The 21,521-nt window shown below is 42.0% G+C and overlaps 1 protein-coding gene across 1 annotated transcript in view; it reads right to left on the bottom strand.

Moving 5' to 3' along the window:
* LOC116360127 (uncharacterized) overlaps positions 1-12,992 on the bottom strand; it is a 44,126-nt gene extending 31,134 nt beyond the window's left edge. Inside the window, exon 1 of the mRNA XM_031814797.1 lies at positions 12,848-12,992. The gene's annotated coding sequence lies outside the window, so the exon portion shown is untranslated. The remainder of the gene's footprint in view (positions 1-12,847) is intronic.
* Between the last annotated feature and the right edge of the window lie 8,529 nt (positions 12,993-21,521).

A 21,521-nucleotide genomic window follows, 5' to 3' on the forward strand; every position in this document is an offset into this window, starting at 1 on the left:
ATATGGCTGTATAGCACCTCAACTAGCCTGTACCCCAGCACACTGACCCCGGTTACCGGTGCCCCCCTGTATATACCACCTTTTATTATTACTTTTTTAAATTTAGCCTACTTGGTAATATTTTCTTCTTCTTGAACTGACTGTTGTTAAGGCTTGTAACATTTCATGTAAAGGTCGACACTTGTTGTATTCGGCACATGTGACTAATAAAGTTTGATTTCTTGAATATGTAATTTAACTGGTATTATCGGTAAGACAACAAGTTAGAACTTCTAACGTTTCCAAGAAATGGAACGTTCCAAAAGGAGATTCCGTTGATGTCATTGACCTAATATGGTGCTTCCTGGTAATGGGCGGGTCCGAATTTCCCGAGATCTGCCTGTCAGAGGAGGAGATGTCTTCAACAAACAACTTTTACATCGTCATGAAAAGAAACACACTTGGATCGTGTTCATACCAGCAATAACATGAAAGTGATTATTTAGGATTTACTAGTATGATTTGAACCTTTATTTGAACCTTTAGAGAAAACACTGTGACAAACACCAATCATGTGGCCTGATGGGACATTTATTAAAAATACAAAAATAAATATTCATGAATGATTTAAATATTTGATATCAGAAAAGACTTAAAACATGTTTGTTTTATTTTATTTATAAATAGATGAGTCCCAACACATTTAACTGTTGTCAGATGTGCTGTAGTGAGTAATTTACAACACCTGGTTGTTATGGAAACAAAAGGAAAGAAACAGACGAGTCCCAACACATTTATCTGTTGTCAGATGTGCTGTAGTGAGTAATTTACAACACCTGGTTGTTATGGAAACAAAAGGAAAGAATCATCAACTGATAATCAAATCAAACTTTATTAGTCACATGAATACAGGTGTAGAACCTTACAGTGAAATGCTGAATACAACAGGTGTAGTAGACCTCACAGTGAAATGCTGAATACAACAGGTGTAGTAGACCTCACAGTGAAATGCTGAATACAACAGGTGTAGTAGACCTCACAGTGAAATGCTGAATACAACAGGTGTAGTAGACCTCACAGTGAAATGCTGAATACAACAGGTGTAGTAGACCTCACAGTGAAATGCTGAATACAACAGGTGTAGTAGACCTCACAGTGAAATGCTGAATACAACAGGTGTAGTAGACCTCACAGTGAAATGATGAATACAACAGGTGTAGTAGACCTCACAGTGAAATGCTGAATACAACAGGTGTAGAACCTTACAGTGAAATGCTGAATACAACAGGTGTAGTAGACCTTACAGTGAAATGCTGAATACAACAGGTGTAGTAGACCTGACAGTGAAATGCTGAATACAACAGGTGTAGTAGACCTTACAGTGAAATGCTGAATACAACAGGTGTAGTAGACCTGACAGTGAAATGCTGAATACAACAGGTGTAGTAGACCTGACAGTGAAATGCTGAATACAACAGGTGTAGTAGACCTCACAGTGAAATGCTGAATAGAACAGGTGTAGAACTTACAAGCACTTAACCAACAGCAGTTTTAAGAAAATACCACAATAAAAGTAAGAGATAAGAATAACAAATGATTAAAGAGCAGCAGTAAATAACAATAGCGGGGCTATATACAGGGGGTACCGGTACAGAGTCAATGTGGAGGCTATATACAGGGGTTACCGGTACAGAGTCAATGTGGAGGCTATATACAGGGGTTACCGGTACAGAGTCAATGTGGAGGCTATATACAGGGGTTACCGGTACAGAGTCAATGTGGAGGCTATATACAGGGGTTACCGGTACAGAGTCAATGTGGAGGCTGTATACAGGTGGTAGTGGTACAGAGTCAATGTGCGGTTAGTAGGTAGGTAATTATGTAATTGAGGTTTTCAACCTCACACTTTGGGCTGGATGTTTCAATATGTAGGTAATTCATGCATAATCACTGTCTTACCTCAAAAAGCCACAAAAATCCCAAGTTGGAAAGCGACAATTTGTTGAAACTGTGCCGCACCATTTCCCCTCCATTTCCCTGGCAATTAGAGTTCTATCTCATGAGCTTCAGCCACTTATATTTGAGTGACAGCTAGCAAGAAGCCAGCCCAGGGTTATCCAATGAGGTTGCAGGGCCACAGCAGAGAGAGAGAGATGACGTGGTGAACATATGTGATGTAGTACAACATTTTCAGGGACCACTTTTGACTTGTGAGTGTTACTATCAGCACTACTGGCTAAAAAGTACACAACAAGTAGCAGAGAATCTCTTTGATGAGTCTGTTGACTGTAGTTTATACATGATCGGACTGTTCCAGCTGGAACAACCAGTTTGTTGTGTGTCTTTTGTATTAAAATGTTCCATCAGTTTATGTTCCACATCAAAGAGTTATTATACAACATTATCTTCACCAGATATCAAACCTCTTGTCTGTCAGGAAGGATCTTCTGTCCTGGATTCAGCCTTCTCTTCCTGAACTAAGACCTGATGTTGTTTCACCAGATCTCAAACCTCTTGTCTGTCAGGAAGGATCTTCTGTCCTGGATTCAGCCTTCTCTTCCTGAACTAAGACCTGATGTTGTTTCACCAGATCTCAAACCTCTTGTCTGTCAGGAAGGGTCTTCTGTCCTGGATTATGTTGTTGAAGAGTCTATAAAACATGATTATTATGAATCATTATTACATCATTAGACACCAAATCTCCATCCTCCAAAAGTTGCCCCCAGAAACAGACTCACCAATATGATCTCAAACACACACATGCTCTGCTCACTGTCACACACACCCTTACGGTGTGTATTGAAGTGTTGGTAGAGGCCAGTTGGAGAGAGAGAGAGAGAGAGAGAGAGATCAGATGAGCTCCTGCATTTTTCAGCATTTTCTTTAAAAAAGATATATTAGGAGTTAGATAAACTTGGATTTTTTGTCAGGAACACATACTGGATTCTACCCTCTACAACATAACCCCTACTTCAAATCAAAACTTAAAACCTACAACCTGATTTTGGACGGAATTACGGAATCACCTGGAAGGTTCACAACTACCAAGATGTATTTCTCTATACAGCAAATTCTCTGGAAAACAACAGAAACCTGAAAACACCATCCAACCTGGAACTGAGTGAGTAATGCTTAGTCTGAAACTATATTTTATCTCCAAAAGCCAAGAAGAAAAATACACAACATTACTTTATAAGGACTGAATTCTAGCATAATTCTGCCAAGCTTGATACAGCTTCAACTAGCACTGACGTGTCAAGTGAGAGGTGTCAAAGCTCATTAGCCCAACAATGGCAGGAGAATCACACAGTCTACCCCAACCAAATGGAGAGGCCTTAGAAGCTCCCTCCCGCTGTTCAGAGGCAATTAAAATACAGTACCCTGTGCATGTAAAGAATGAGAAGGCAAGAAAGATTACAAAATGAAGCTCCTTATGGAAAATCAAGAGACACTTTTTGATGACTATTACAAAAATGGGAACATCAGCAACCTTATCTTCCACAAAACCATCCCCTGGCATGGCACAGTGCTATATTAGCACACTACGCCTCTGTTAAGAGAGGGGGGGGGGGTTAACGAGGGGTGGAAACTCAGAATACTTGATAACGAGGACTCTAAGTCAAGTAATATAAATATCTATAAGTCCGGAACAGTGATGGTACAGACTAACCCCAAACAGTTTCAGCTGGACTTTCACCTAATCAAAGAATTAGCCCAGCAGGAGAAGCTCTCCCTTGATAAAGATACCCCCACCCCGAGAGGATCAGACCAGACCTCTTCATTATGTAACCCCACAGACGAGCAACACCCAGCGGAGAGTCAACCTCCCAGCACAGATTACCACTCCCTCATTGAAATGAAGGACAACTTCACCCAGCTGGAGGTAAGGCAGGTGGAGCTGGAACAGCAGGTGATTACACTTCAGTCAGCACAGACCCAGACAACAGTCCAGCACAACAACAGCCCCTTAACCAGACCCGGAGAGCTGGAGGTGGACAGAGACATGTCTGCACTTTGGACAGTGGTGAGACAAATACAACAGGAGAAAGAGGAGCAGAACAGAGCACTAGAGGAGAGTATCAGACTGCTGGTGGAGGAGAGGTTGAGGGGGATGGAGGAGAGGGTGAGGGGGATGGAGGAGAAGTTGAGGGGGACGGCGTGTGACAGAGAACAACCCACTAGAGAGGTGGCCACCCCCACAGAGAAGCCAGCAGAACAGCCCACCTCAGCACCCAACAAAAGTCTCGACACCACAGCAGAAAAGTCCACACCAGACCCTGACCATAGAGTCGACACCACAGCAGAACAGTCCACACCAGACCCTGACCATAGAGTCGACATCACAGCACAACAGACAAATGAAGAACCCCAAGCCCAGAGGCTCTCACCCCCTCTGAGCACCCTGATTGCCCTTCTGACAACCCCCCCCACACCCACTGAGGACAAACACAAGACACAGATTGTACTACTTATGGACTCAAATGGGAAATATATAGAAGAAAAAAAAACTTTTTCCCAAACACAGTGTGTCTAAACTCTGGTGTCCAAACACCCAGCGCGCCCTAGACCTTCTGTCTGAGGCCAAACTAGGCTCACCCAGCCACATAATAATACACACAGGCACAAACGACCTGAGAGCACAGCAGGAAAGAGTGGCCACAGCACTGAAGGGAGTGATTGAAAAGGCTTCTTCTACTTTCCCCAACGCACAAGTGGTTATCTCCACCCTGCTACCACGAAAAGACTTCCACCCTGTCACAATAGAGCGGGTAAATGCAAGTATTTCCCGTGACTGTGCCTCAAAACCAAATGTTTTCCTGGCCCACCACTCCACCCTGGACTTGAACAGCCTCTATGACCAGGTCCACCTCTACAAGGCAGCAGTGCCCACCTTTGCCCGAACTCTAAAGGACATCGCTCTCAAACGTATCCCCAACACTTCACACAGGAGCAACAGATCAATAGACACCCCACCCAGACCAGCGAGACACCCTCCCAGATCTGCAGGACCCCCCCCTGGACCTACACATAGAGGACCCACGCCAAGAGGAATTACATCCAGACCACAGTACACCCAGACACATCCACACCCCCACCCCAACCAATCAACACCCCCCCACGTCAACCATGCCCACACCCCAGGCCCCCTCAGATCAGACCTATGCCACTCCTGCCCACCCCATGCACCCCACCCCCGCAAAGAGGGCCTCAACATGGAAGCCACACATACGCCCAGGTAGTGAGCGGGCAAACAGTCCCAACCCCCACTCTCACACTCGCCCAAGCCAATGGCATGTACCAGATGCTCAGCAGGCTCTGCTCCCACTTACTCGCCTGAGGCCAAACCACGACCAACAACATTGGACACTCTATGGAACAAAAAGCCTTCACTATATTATCCTGGAATATCCAAGGCCTGAGGTCATCTGCCTTTGGCCTAAAGAGCAGAAACCCGGACTTCACCAAAGAAATCGGTAATACAGACATTGTCATCCTGCAAGAAACCTGGTATAGAGGAGACGGACCCACTGGTTGCCTTCTAGGTTACAGAGAGCTGGTAGTCCCATCCACCAAACTACCAGGTGTGAAACAGGGAAGGGACTCAGGGGGTATGCTAATTTGGTATAGAGCAGACCTAACTCATTCCATTAAATTAATCAAAACAGGAACATTCTACATTTGGCTATAAATTCAAAAGGAAATTATCCTAACAGAGAAAAATGTCCTCCTGTGTGCTACCTATATCCCCCCACTAGAATCCCCATATTTTAATGAAGACAGCTTCTCCATCCTGGAGGGGGCAATCAATCATTTCCAGGCCCAGGGACATATACTAGTCTGTGGCGACCTAAATGCCAGAACCGGACAAGAACCTGACACCCTCAGCACACAGGGGGACAAACACCTGCCTGGAGGTGACAGCATTCCCTCCCACATATGCCCCCCTAGGCACAACTATGACAACATAACCAACAAAAACGGGTCACAACACCTGCAGCTCTGTCGCACGCTGGGTATGTACATAGTCAACGGTAGGCTTCGAGGGGACTCCTATGGTAGGTACACCTATAGCTCATCTCTTGGCAGTAGTACTGTAGACTACTTTATCACTGACCTCAACCCAGAGTCTCTCAGAGCGTTCACAGTCAGCCCACTGACACACAGCAAAATCACAGTCTACTGAAACAGAGCAATACTCAATCATGAGGCATCAAAGCCAAAGGAACTGAGTAACATTAAGAAATGCTATAGATGGAAGGAATGCAGTTTGGAAACCTAACAAAAAACAATTAGGCAACAACAAATTCAATCCCTTTTAGACAATTTCCTGGGTAAAACGTTCCACTGTAATAGTGAAGGTGTAAACTTGGCAGTAGAAAATCTTAACAGTATATTTGACCTCTCAGCTTCCCTATCAAATCTAAAAATCTCAAATAGAAAACCGAAGAAAATTAACAATAATGACAAATGGTTTGATGAAGAATGCAAAAATTTAAGAAAGAAATTGAGAAACCTGTCCAACCAAAAACATAGAGACCCGGAAAACCTGAGTCTACGCCTTCACTATGGTGAATCACTAAAACAATACAGAAATACACTACGGAAAAAGAAGGAACAGCATGTCAGAAATCAGCTCAATGCAATTGAAGAATCCATAGACTCTAATCACTTCTGGGAAAATTGGAAAACACTAAACAAACAACAACACGAAGAATTATCTATCCAAAATGGAGATGTATGGGTAAACCACTTCTCCAATCTTTTTGGCTCTATAACAAAGAATAAAGAGCAAAAACATATACATGATCAAATACAGATCTTAGAATCAACTATTAAAGACTACCAGAACCCACTGGATTCTCCAATTACATTGAATGAGTTACAGGACAAAATAAAAACCATCCAACCCAAAAAGGCCTGTGGTGTTGATGGTATCCTCAATGAAATGATCAAATATACAGACAACAAATTCCAATTGGCTATACTAAAACTCTTTAACATCATACTTAGCTCTGGCATCTTCCCCAATATCTGGAACCAAGGACTGATCACCCCAATCCACAAAAGTGGAGACAAATTTGACCCCAATAACTACCGTGGAATATGTGTCAACAGTAACCTTGGGAAAATCCTCTGCATTATTATTAACAGCAGACTCGTACATTTCCTCGATGAAAACAATGTACTGAGCAAATGTCAAATTGGCTTTTTACCAAATTACCATGTATTCACCCTGCACACCCTAATTGACAACCAAACAAACCAAAACAAAGGCAAAGTCTTCTCATGCTTTGTTGATTTCAAAAAAGCCTTCGACTCAATCTGGCATGAGGGTCTGCTATACAAACTGATGGAAAGTGGTGTTGGGGGTAAAACATACGACATTATAAAATCCATATACACAAACAACAAGTGTGCGGTTAAAATTGGCAAAAAACACACACATTTCTTCACACAGGGTCGTGGGGTTAGACAGGGATGCAGCTTAAGCCCCACCCTCTTCAACATATATAATCAACGAATTGGCGCGGGCACTAGAAACGTCTGCAGCACCCGGCCTCCCCTTGCTAGAATCCGAAGTCAAATGTCTGCTGATGATCTGGTGCTTCTGTCACCAACCAAGTAGGGCCTACAGCACCTAGATCTTATGCACAGATTCTGTCAGACCTGGGCCCTGAGAGTAAATCTCAGTAAGACCAAAATAATGGTGTTCCAAAAAAGGTACAGTCACCAGGACCACAAATACAAATTCCATCTAGACACTGTTGCCCTAGAGCACACAAAAAACTATACATACCTTGGCATAAACATCAGCGCCACAGGTAACTTCCACAAAGCTGTGAACGATCTGAGAGACAAGGCAAGAAGGGCATTCTATGCCATCAAAAGAAACATAAATTTCAACATACCAATTAGGATTTGGCTAAAAATACTTGAATCAGTCATAGAGCCCATTGCCCTTTATGGTTGTGAGGTCTGGGGTCCGCTCACCAACCAAGACTTCACAAAATGGGACAAACACCAAATTGAGACTCTGCACTCAGAATTCTGCAAAAATATCCTCCGTGTACAACGTAGAACACCAAATAATGCATGCAGAGCAGAATTAGGCCGATACCCACTAATTATCAAAATCCAGAAAAGAGCCGTTAAATTCTACAACCACCTAAAAGGAAGCGATTCACAAACCTTCCATAACAAAGCAATCACCTACAGAGAGATGAACCTGGAGAAGAGTCCCCTAAGCAAGCTGGTCCTGGGGCTCTGTTCACAAACACAAACACACCCTACAAAGCCCCAGGACAACAGCACAATTAGACCCAACCAAATCATGAGAAAATTACTTAACACATTGGAAAGAATTAACAAAAAAACTGAGCAAACTAGAATGCTATTTGGCCCTACACAGAGAGTACACAGCGGCAGAATACCTGACCACTGTGACTGACCCAAAATTATTTGACTATGTGACTATGTACAGACTCAGTGAGCATAGCCTTGCTATTGAGAAAGGCCGCCGTAGAAAGACATGGCTCTCAAGAGAAGACAGGCTATGTGCTCACTGCCCACAAAATGAGGTGGAAACTGAGCTGCACTTCCTAACCTCCTGCCCAATGTATGACCATATTAGAGAGACATATTTCCCTCAGATTACACAGATCCACAAAGAATTAGAAAACAAATCCAATTTTGAAAAACTCCCATATCTCCTGGGTGAAATTCCACAGTGTGCCATCACAGCAGCAAGATTTGTGACCTGTTGACACGAGAAAAGGGCAACCAGTGAAGAACAAACACCATTGTAAATACAACCCATATTTATGCTTATTTATTTTATTTTGTGTCCTTTAACCATTTCTACATTGCTAAAACACTGTATATATATATAATATGACATTTGTAATGTCTTTACTGTTTGAAACTTCTGTATGTGTAATGTTTACTGTTAATTTTTGTTGTTTTTCACTTTATATATTCACTTTGTATGTTGTATGTTGTCTACCTCACTTGCTTTGGCAATGTTAACACATGTTTCCCATGCCAATAAAGCCCTTGAATTTAATTGAAATTGAAATTGAATTGAGAGAGAGAGAGAGAGAGAGAGAGACAGAGAATGAGTGGTCAGACATTTGTCATCTAGTGTCACACACACACACACAAACACACACACACACACACACACACACACACACACACACACACACACACACACACACACACACACTGAAAGCCACTCACTCCAGGACATGTACTTTATGCAGGTGTGTGATCAGGGGCTGTAGCTGGTGGTCTGTGAGTTGACAGTGGCTGAGGTCCAGTTCTGACAGACCCTCTGAGTGTTCCAGAACCAGGGCCAGAGATCCACAGGCATTCTGGTCCAGCCTGGTCTCACTGAGGTCCAGCTCCCCATCCAGGGCTCTGCACAGGGACTCTGCATGCCTCAGCAGCCCCTCTTCAATCCCCTCACACACAAGGTCCAGCAGCTGAAGTAGCAGAGCTTTGCTGGGGCTGAGAGGACAAGAAGCAGAGACAACATTATGACACAGAGTAGGTCTAACTCCTACTGATTAACTAGTTGGTCAAATGTTTGTCTTTGTGTGTCTAACCTCAGCTTGACAATATGCAGGATGGGAAGCAGCTCCCTCAGTGCTCTGTCCTCCACCTCACAGTCTCTTAGGATGAGCTGGACCTGGTTCTGAACCAGCTGGGTGCCGTGTTGGTTCTGCTTCAGAACAGAGTTGATGGCCCTGCAGTGGTCAGTAGTCAGACACAGAGCCTTCCCCTGGTCCTGAGCTGACAGGTCCACAGAGGAGGAGCAGGACAAGTCCAGTCTGTAGTGCAGAGACCTGAGCAGCCATACTGCTGTTGGTGGTGATGATGGTGCCCCCTGCTGGATCTGAGAGGCACCACAGCACTGGAGGAAACTCAGCAGTAACCTCCTGTCAACACTACAGAGAGACAGAGAGAGACTTATTTACACACCATCACACATTAAAACACTGATAAACACACTACAACTCTGTTTATCAGGTCAACTCCCAGGAGTTCCCCTTCAATTCCACGACTAGCTGAGGTTAAGGTTAGTACATTACACTAAGGTTAGGGTTAGAGGTTAAATCAGTCAGGAAGTAGAAAGCCTCATAGTTCTATCCATTCTAGCAGGGTCAAAGAGTGCCAACTAAACCTGAGTTGGGAGACTCTGTCCAGAAGAGGCAGGATGCTCTCTATCTCCCCCGGTGGTATGGAGGTCCACAGCAGGTTGATTTTGACTTGGTGGCTGTGCTGCAGGGTAAAACACAGAGCGGTACAGTCCACTCTGTCCAGCTCTCTGCTGTTCAGGTTGATCCAATGGTCTGAAGACCTCAACAAACTGGACACACAGTCACTGCCTCTACTGTCATAGATCTGTCTGATGGAGGACTTTACAAAGCTGGAACTGGACCTGAACAAACATGGAGAATGGATTGTTGTGGTTATGTCAAGGTTTTATAAAGGATAACTCACATAGTAACAACTGGCTGGATAGAACATTAATAATTAAAGACTATAAATATTGAATAAAGATCTCCCACCTCTTGAATAAAACCCTAATATATTACAGAGGAAAACTCAGAACAACATGTCACTGGATACAAATAGTTATTTTATTATTTCTAGGAAGTCTGAACAGAGAAAGAAGTTCTCCCACCTCTTGAGAGTAACCCTTCCCAGAAAGGGGAGAAGATCTGAGCTGTTCTTCTCTAGAAGCCTGTTCTTCCTGAGGTCCACAATGATGTTGTGGGTTGAATGCTGCAGCAGAGAGAGAAGCACTTCCCAGTCCAGCCTGCAGGAGGTCAGGTCTCCACCAACCTTCTCCAGGAACCACTGAGTCAAGTCCTTGTCCTGAGCTTCATACACAACTACAGTCAGCTGCTGCAGAGTGTCTGAGTTCAGTCTAGGAGGTTGGAACATACAGGCAGTCAGAAATAGGAAGAAAAACACATGAATGACGTTACTATTTCTACTTTAAAAAACATCAGCTTCAGACTGACCTGAGAGAGAGAGGTCCCTGGTGACACAGCAGTGTGATGAGAGAGTGACCCTGGATGCAGAAGTCAGTCAGGTCCAGACACTGAACCCTCCAGAATCTCAGCAGGGATGCCACACTACTCAGAGCCCTGGATAACACTCTCTCTGGTGTCTGGCTGCTCTTTAGGTCCAGGGAGAGCTCTGGGACAGTCAGTGAAGTAGCACCTCTCCCTGTCCTCCTAACCAGTCTGGACAGTTTCACTGCCACGCCCACATTCAGCCTGGAATGAAAAGACAAAACGCAAGTCACTTGAAACAGAGAAACCTTGTCAGATAAATACTCAGTAGGAGAATCAACTATTGAATAGACCTGCAAAAGCTGTCTTCCTGAACATACCTGAGCTTGTGGAGCTTTGACTCATGTCTCAAAAGAAGTGCGGCTCCTTGGAGAGAGATCTTGCTGGGGTGAGAGTGAGGTCCACACTGGAGGCACAGAGACCCAGGACTCTCCCCACAGACTTGCAGGTTTTCCTGGGTAACTCTCCTCCCAGTGACAGGGTGGAGCCCAAGGCCTGGAGGAGAGAGGCCAACTGCTGGTCCTCCTCTCTGGACCTCACAGGGATGGACTCACACACAGTCTGGAAGAACCTTTCATCTTCACAGCTGGAACAGCAAAACATGGGGGACATCAAATCAGACATTTAGGAGACAGTGACGTCCAAAAGTATGGGGACAGTGACACATTTTATGTTGTTTTGGCTCTGTACTCCAGCACTTTCTAAACGGTGAAAATGACATTAAAGCTGGCAGTCTGACCTTTAACCTCAGTCAGTGAATCATGTCAAAGTGTACAGAGAGAAAATAACAAATGTGTCCATGTCCCAATACTTTGACCTCACTGTACATGAAGACCTGCCTGTCATATGGAAATATAATACCATGTCACAGAGAACGTTACATAATATACAAGACATTTGGTTTTATAGATTAGATATTCTGAATATAAACGTTCAGATTCTTAGAGGTAAAATCCATAAGATTTCTAAAAGACAAATGTCTAGCATCACATAATTAAGATAAATTAACAATATATGACAAAACTCCATAATATCGGTGTTACTACAGCAACATTTGTTATGTTTTGAAAGATATATTAATAAAAAAACAACATGTATGACATTTAGTAACATTTGAAATCTTGGTATAAATGTTACTAGCATCACATAATCACTAACCACCACACATGTTCAGACTCACCTCAGCTGTGAGATGTGGGACAGACACTGAAGGAAACTCCTCACTTCACTCTCTTCATCTGACCAGCCCTTCAGCTCTACTGGTTTCTTCTCTGGTTGGAGTTTCAGCACTTCTAGGAGGAGGGAGGCCTTTCTCTCTGAGAGGTCTATGGACCAGACTGCAGGACTGGCTGACTGGTAAACTGCCTGTAATGCTGGAAGGACACTCCTGCCTGAAATCACTCTGTTTATAAGTGTCTCCATGGCGATAAGGAAAGGTGCTGTAAGTCCACACTGATGATACCAGCTTCAGTGTCTTCTCTCCTGTCTGCTCCTCCCACTCTGCTGCTTGAGACAGGAGATCCACCAGGAACTTGATCTGCTTTGAGGGATCAGACCTCCATGGATGGAAACTGCAACAAGGACAGTAACAGCTGATTCAGACAATCTGACACTGTGTGATGTGTACAACATTTATTTAAACTAGTAAACACAAAACTCTGATATTAGTTTAAAACTGACCTGAGGATAAACAAGGGACAAAATTACATGTTGAAACATGTAGACATTATTAGAGTCTTGTTCATAAACATGAGAAAACATTACTATGTAAACTCACTCACCTCAGCTGTGAGATGTAGGGCAGACACTGAAGGAAACTCCTCACTTCACTCTCTTCATCTGACCAGCCCTTCAGCTCTACTGGTTTCTTCTCTGGTTGGAGTTTCAGCACTTCTAGGAGGAGGGAGGCCTTTCTCTCTGAGGAGGTCTATGGACCAGACTGCAGAAAAATAAAACAAATTAAAGTTAATATAAGTGTAGTTTTAAAGTGCGATTTAAATATTAGTCATATTAACAATAAGAGTTAGGAAGTAGAAACTGATTGGCTGGGCCTAGGAGGAAGTGAACAAGAGTTAGGAAGTAGAAACAACGAACTTGAAAGTGTTCAGTTTGTCGTTACCAAATCAATTTTTGTTGGGCCGAAGACTTTGGGAGAAATTATGTACATGGAATAAACAAATATACTGTGGCGCAAGAGAGAGATACATTTATAGAAGTACATTTTGCCATTCTGGTAAAAGGCATTGTCTATTGTATAGGACAGGAAGCCAGAGTGGGGCCATGGGAGAGGGCCCACGTTGGGCGCCAGGATAGCTGGACATACAAAGGTCAGAGGGATATACAAAGGAGGGGGTCAGCCAAATGACCAACTGATGGATTACAGACATAGTTCACATATTCTTAAGACATGGAGATGCTGAAGGAATGACAGGGGAGAACACAGTCTGCTGATCCAAGATAAAGACACACATTGAGCTAAGTGCAGGGACAAAGCCTATAGCATAGAGGAATGTATAGTATTTTTAGGACAGCTGGACACACTAAAACTAGAGGAGACACACAGTCTATTGATCCGAAATAAAGACACACATACAAAGGAACAGATGGAGCTAATTACAGGGTCAAAGCATAGAGGATATTATATTATATTATCTTTAGGTCAAAGCAAAGCAAGGGTCTTGTCACCATTAGGATCTAATGGAAAGCAGATGGGGCATTACTGGGCTGAACAAGCCAGGATGCACGGATTGGGATGTAACTTCATTTGCATATGGGAGGGACTTATATGGTATGTGTATAACTCAGAGCGAGGGCTCTGAAAAAGTGTGTGTGTTCCGTGGACCGCTCCGGCTTGCGATATCTTTTTATTAAAGCCTATTGAATTTCACAGAGTTCTTGATAGCGTCATATTTGAACCAATTTTCCACGACAAACTTGGCGAGCTTTTCCAGGAGTGACAGGGTCCAAGGCGGTCCTGGCTGACGGCGGGGTCTTTGGGACGATCTAGGCAAACAGGGTGGCCACCCAGCTAAGGTAGCAAAGTACTTACAACAGTGAAATGTTTGCGTAGATCGCTTCAGAGATCCTGCCTCAGCAAGAGGAACGTTGGTTTCTCAAATGATTGCCTCGCCTGGTTCACCAACTACTTCTCTGATAGAGTTCAGTGTGTCAAATCGGAGGGTCTGCTGTCCGGACCTCTGGCAGTCTCTATGGGGGTGCCACAGGGTTCAATTCTTGGACCGACTCTCTTCTCTGTATACATCAATGAGGTCGCTCTTGCTGCTGGTGAGTCCCTGATCCACCTCTACGCAGACGACACCATTCTGTATACTTCCGGCCCTTCTTTGGACAGTGTGTTAACAACCCTCCAGGCAAGCTTCAATGCCATACAACTCTCCTTCCGTGGCCTCCAATTGCACTTAAATACAAGTAAAACTAAATGCATGCTCTTCAACCGATCGCTACCTGCACCTACCCGCCTGTCCAACATCACTACTCTGGACGGCTCTGACTTAGAATACATGGACAACTACAAATACTTAGGTGTCTGGTTAGACTGTAAACTCTCCTTCCAGACCCATATCAAACATCTCCAATCCAAAGTTAAATCTAGAATTGGCTTCCTATTTCGCAACAAAGCATCCTTCACTCATGCTGCCAAACATACCCTTGTAAAACTGACCATCCTACCAATCCTCGACTTTGGCGATGTCATTTACAAAATAGCCTCCAATACCCTACTCAACAAATTGGATGCAGTCTATCACAGTGCAATCCGTTTTATCACCAAAGCCCCATATACTACCCACCATTGCGACCTGTACGCTCTCGTTGGCTGGCCCTCGCTTCATACTCGTCGCCAAACCCACTGGCTCCATGTCATCTACAAGACCCTGCTAGGTAAAGTCCCCCCCTTATCTCAGCTCGCTGGTCACCATAGCATCTCCCACCTGTAGCACACGCTCCAGCAGGTATATCTCTCTAGTCACCCCCAAAACCAATTCTTTCTTTGGCTGCCTCTCCTTCCAGTTCTCTGCTGCCAATGACTGGAACGAACTGGAACGAACTACAAAAATCTCTGAAACTGGAAACACTTATCTCCCTCACTAGCTTTAAGCACCAACTGTCAGAGCAGCTCACAGATTACTGCACCTGTACATAGCCCACCTATAATTTAGCCCAAACAACTACCTCTTCCCCAACTGTATTTCATTTTTATTTATTTATTTATTTTGCTCCTTTGCATCCCATTATTTTTATTTCTACTTTGCACATTCTTCCATTGCAAAACTACCATTCCAGTGTTTTACTTGCTATTTTGTATTTACTTTGCCACCATGGCCTTTTTTGCCTTTACCTCCCTTCTCACCTCATTTGCTCACATTGTATATAGACTTGCTTATACTGTATTATTGACTGTATGTTTGTTTTACTCCATGTGTAACTCTGTGTCATTGTATCTGTCGAACTGCTTTGCTTTATCTTGGCCAGGTCGCAATTGTAAATGAGAACTTGTTCTCAACTTGCCTACCTGGTTAAATAAAGGTAAAAATAAAATAAAAAATTGTCTACAGGAAGCCAGAGTGGGGCCATGTAGCTACATAGAGTCATATTAACACTAATGAACATGTAGCTATATAGAGTCATTAACACTAATAAACATGTAGCTACATATAGTCATTAACACTAATAAACATGTAGCTATATAGAGTCATTAACACTAATAAACATGTAGCTACATAGAGTCATATTAACACTAATATACTGTATAGACATAATAAACATGTAGCTACATAGAGTCATTAACACTAATAAACATGTAGCTACATAGTCATATTAACACTAATAAACATGTAGCTACATAGAGTCATTAACACTAATATACTGTATAGACACATAATAAACATGTAGCTACATAGAGTCATTACCACTAATATACTGTATAGACACATAATAAACATGTAGCTACATAGAGTCATTACCACTAATATACTGTATAGACACATAATAAACATGTAGCTACATAGAGTCATTAACACTAATATACTGTATAGACATAATAAAACATGTAGCTACATAGTCATTAACACTAATAAACATGTAGCTACATAGTCATTAACACTAATAAACATGTAGCTACATAGAGTCATATTAACACTAATAAACATGTAGCTACATAGAGTCATTAACACTAATATACTGTATAGACATAATAAACATGTAGCTACATAGTCATATTAACACTAATATACTGTATAGACATAATAAACATGTAGCTACATAGAGTCATTACCAACTAATAAACATGTAGCTACATAGTCATATTAACACTAATAAACATGTAGCTACATAGTTCATATTAACACTAATATACTGTATAGACATAATAAACATGTAGCTACATAGAGTCATTAACACTAATGAACATGTAGCTACATAGTCATATTAACACTAATAAACATGTAGCTACATAGAGTCATATTAACACTAATAAACATGTAGCTACATAGAGTCATTAACACTAATAAACCATGTAGCTACATAGTCATATTAACACTAATATACTGTATAGACATAATAAACATGTAGCTACATAGAGTCATTAACACTAATGAACATGTAGCTACATAGTCATTAACACTAATAAACATGTAGCTACATAGAGTCATATTAACACTAATAAACATGTAGCTACATAGAGTCATTAACACTAATAAACATGTAGCTACATAGTCATTAACACTAATAAACATGTTGATACATAGAGTCATTAACACTAATAAACATGTTGATACATAGAGTCATATTAACACTAATAAACATGTTGATACATAGAGTCATTAACACTAATAAACATGTTGATACATAGAGTCATATTAACACTAATAAACATGTTGATACATAGAGTCATTAACACTAATAAACATGTTGATACATAGAGTCATATTAACACTAATAAACATGTTGATACATAGAGTCATATTAACACTAATAAACATGTGATACATATAGTCATTAACACTAATAAACATGTTGATACATATAGTCATTAACACTAATAAACATGTTGATACATATAGTCATTAACACTAATAAACATGTAGCTACATAGTCATATTAACACTAATAACATGTTGATACATATAGTCATTAACACTAATAACATGTAGCTACATAGTCATATTAACACTAATAAACATGTTGATACATATAGTCATTAACACTAATAAACATGTAGCTACATAGAGTCATTAACACTAATATACTGTATAGACATAATAAACATGTAGCTACATAGAGTCATTAACACTAATAAACATGTAGCTACATAGTCTATTAACACTAATAAACATGTTGATACATATAGTCATTAACACTAATAAACATGTAGCTACATAGTCATATTAACACTAATAAACATGTTGATACATATAGTCATTAACACTAATAAACATGTAGCTACATCGTATATTAACACTAATAACATGTAGCTACATAGAGTCATTAACACTAATTACTGTATAGACATAATAAACATTGTAGCTACATAGAGTCATTAACACTATATACTGTATAGACATAATAAACATGTAGCTACATAGAGTCATTAACACTAATATACTGTATAGACATAATAAACATGTAGCTACATAGTCATTAACACTAATAAACATGTCGCTACATAGTCATTAACACTAATAAACATGTAGCTACTAGTCATATTAACACTAATAAACATGTAGCTATATAGAGTCATTAACACTAATAAACATGTAGCTACATAGAGTCATTAACACTAATATACTGTATAGACATAATAAACATGTAGCTACATAGAGTCATTAACACTAATATACTGTATAGACATAATAAACATGTAGCTACATAGAGTCATTACACTAATATACTGTATAGACATAATAAACATGTAGCTACATAGAGTCATTAACGCTATACTATATATAGTGTATATAGGAATAAGAAGATTACAATTGCAGATGTCAGGACTTGTTTCATGTAAAACATCTTCACATTTAATTTGATAATTAGCTAGGTCAGGACAGGGTAACCTTTAGTTTCCTTATCATTCGTAAATAGTTATGTAGAAACTCACCATTGACTGGGACATCTGTCTCTCTGCTGGTTTCACTGGTGGTCTCCTTCTCCATAGACAGCTGACACTCTGACTCTGTAGCAGGTACTGAGGTTCAGAGTTACATCACAGTAACATTCAGGTCCTCTGTTACCATGGTAGACCAGCCCTCCAGTCCTGTCTCTTTATAGTCTACTTTGTAGTGGAGTACAGAGGCACCATCTTCAGACTCTGGCTGGAACCAAGTCCCTTTGATGGTTTCCTTGTCTAGACAATTCACATACAGCTGTTCAGGTGGGGATCTCAGGGTCTTGACCTCAATGACCTTGCTAAAGTCATTCATACCAGAGTGTTCTATAACAGAGTACCTGATCTGGTACAGTGTGAACGGTTTCAGACCTGGCACCAGACAGGTTTCTGCAGGAGCCAAGGTGTCTACTACATTCCATGGCCGTTTGCTAACCGTACTAACACCAGTAGTCATGAACTCTGTACTCTACTCTGTACCTCTCAGGTCTTCTGATGGTTGACTGTGGAAACTGCAGGAGGACACAGCTCTGTTTTATCTCTGCTACCTGACTGGATCAGGTTTAATCCCAGCTGGAAGTTAGTAGTGATGAGACTGCCTTGTTGATATAGACGAATGGAGGGATCCAGGAACACGGATATCTGGTATAACTGCTGCTATGAACTTGATGTTCTCTCCATCTCTGCTGTCATAAGAGGTGAGATTGTATTTTCTGAGCTGACCTGTGTCTCCTGCAGGTCAGTGATCCCAGATTGGTTCACGGTGTTCATTGGAACATAGTGTTTGTGCTGCTGTCCAGTGATCCCAGATTGGTTCACGGTGTTCATTGGAACATAGTGTTGTGCTGCTGTCCAGTGAGATCAGATTGCGTTCACGGTGTTCATTGGAACATAGTGTTTGTGCTGGCTGTCCAGTGAGATCAGATTGGTTCACCGGTGTTTCATTGGAACAGAGTGTTTCTGCTGCTGTCCAGTGAGATCAGATTGGTTCCAGGTGTTCATCGGAACATAGTGTTTGTGCTGCTGTCCAGTGAGATCAGATTGGTTCACGGTGTTCATTGGAACAGAGTGTTTCTGCTGCTGTCCAAGTGAGATCAGATTGGTTCACGGTGTCATTGGAACATAGTGTTTGTGCTGCTGTCCAGTGAGATCAGATTGGTTCACGGTGTTCATTGGAACATAGTGTTGTGCTGCTGTCCAGTGAGATCAGATTGGGTTCACGGTGTTCATTGGAACAGAGTGTTTGTGCTGCTGTCCAGTGAGATCAGATTGGTTCACGGTGTTCATTGGAACATAGTGTTTTGTGCTGCTGTCCAGTGAGATCAGATTGGTTCACGGTTGTTCATTGGAAACAGAGTGTTTGTGCTGCTGTCCAGTGAGATCAGATTGGTTCACGGTGTTCATTGGAACAGAGTGTTTGTGCTGCTTCATGGTGGAGAGGAATGGATCTTCATCCTCCAGGGAAGTCAGAGTGAAACACAGTACCCTGTCTGTCTGTGAATCTAGAAGGACTGTCTCCAGCTCCTTCTCAGATTTCACTATGGGGAGGTTCTTGGTTTTGCAGATGTTAACAGCATTCACCTCAGCTTCCTTATTGTGAAGCCAATGGTCTAAAGCCTGAGGAGTGAACGGTGACTGATCGTGTTTCTTCAGAATCGCTCTGAACCACAACAAACCTGATTCACCATTTTCTCTAATGAACTCTGTGGCTTTGGCCAGTATTTTCTGAAACTCCACCTGATACTCTGACAGTAACTGTGAAAACTGTGTCAGTTTGTCCTTAGCATAAGGGAACCATTTCATCACATAGGCATTGTTGTGGTCTGACATCATGTCCTGGCACCTCATTGTGACCCGTCTCAGGTGTTCCAGAACTTTCTCAGCTCTGAGGAGCAGGTCTTCACTGATCTCAAATTCAACACAAGCCGCTGCATGGTCCAGATTCTTCAGAGGGTACAGCCAGACACGAACAGGCACTGCTTTCTCTCCTCGCTGCCCCAGATGCTTTGGCAGGGACTGGTACACCTCTACTGCTGTGTCATAATCCATTGTGGTTGTCGGGTCTACGTCACTGTGCACGGTGCATTGATACAACAAACTGTTTACTTTCTCGGAGTCTGTCAAACTTGAGAATATCTTCTGAATTGAAGGTGTTGAACATCTTCTTAATCACATCTAGCATCTTGTTTTCTCTCGTCTTACATTAATTGTCTGTTGATGTGTTTGCTGTCAAAGATAAAGAATGCTTGAGCTCCATAGAGAACAGCCATGACCACATGAGTTGCCTTTCGTTGTGTTCTGACTGTCTCCTCCTGAAGCACCCTGTGACTGAGCATGTCCAGTCTGGTAGTGGTTCTGTACTGTAGAGTGACCCGTCCTGCAGTGTGGACTGAACAGGATGGTTCAGGTATCCAGCAGCACCACCAACCTCCACCAGACCAGACAGGACACTGGCTCTGAGAGGAGCGGTCACATCCAGAGCCCTGAATCTGTCCTGTAAGGAGTCTCCTTCAATACACTTCACCTCTGTGTGAGTCCGAGGGAGGGACAGCTGCATTGAAGCGTGGTGTTGTTGTTCCACAGAAAAACATCTAAGGACATAAGAAACTTGAATTACCTGAAGAATTTCAGACTTTTCAATTATTAAATTGGGTAAAAGTAGGTTATTAAATAACTTTACATTTCACAACCTCCAACAAACCATAAGTCTTTAACCTTAATGAATTAATCTGATAAAACCAATGACTTGGAATGTAATGTTGAGTCACAGCTATAACCAGATAAGCCTCAATGAAACTGCTTTCCCCATCTATCACATATAACTATCATTGTGTTTTCTTACAACTCATTCAAACTAGAACGCTCACCAGTAGAAACTATAAATACATCCACAACACTTTGAAGTCTTTAAAACTGGAAAAGCATACAGTACCCGAACAAAATGATTCATGCGGCAGTCATACAACATCCCAAGATCTAAGGGACGACCGAGGGCAGCCACCACAACACTGTCTGTTGTCCAGTCTGACAATCACAGAAAACACATAATAACATGTTGTTATACAGGTCATTGAAGGTATTCATTCAGCAGTAATATAACTCACCTTTGGTAAGAAACATCGCCAAAGCCTCTGTAGAAATGTTTTGTATGATACGTCAGTCCCAGGTAGATTTCTCTAAAGTCTGAGAGACAAATAGATTTAACATGATGAGAAAATAGTTGTGATAATTCACCAGAGAGTTTTAACATGAGAAAGAGTGTGATAATTAATCGATCTATGAACTGCCGACATAATACAGGATTATCGTACAGCACCTGTTTCCAGGTGGATTAC

The sequence above is a fragment of the Oncorhynchus kisutch genome, unplaced genomic scaffold (genome assembly GCF_002021735.2).
Source record: "Oncorhynchus kisutch isolate 150728-3 unplaced genomic scaffold, Okis_V2 Okis07a-Okis12b_hom, whole genome shotgun sequence".
Classification (NCBI taxonomy): domain Eukaryota; kingdom Metazoa; phylum Chordata; class Actinopteri; order Salmoniformes; family Salmonidae; genus Oncorhynchus; species Oncorhynchus kisutch.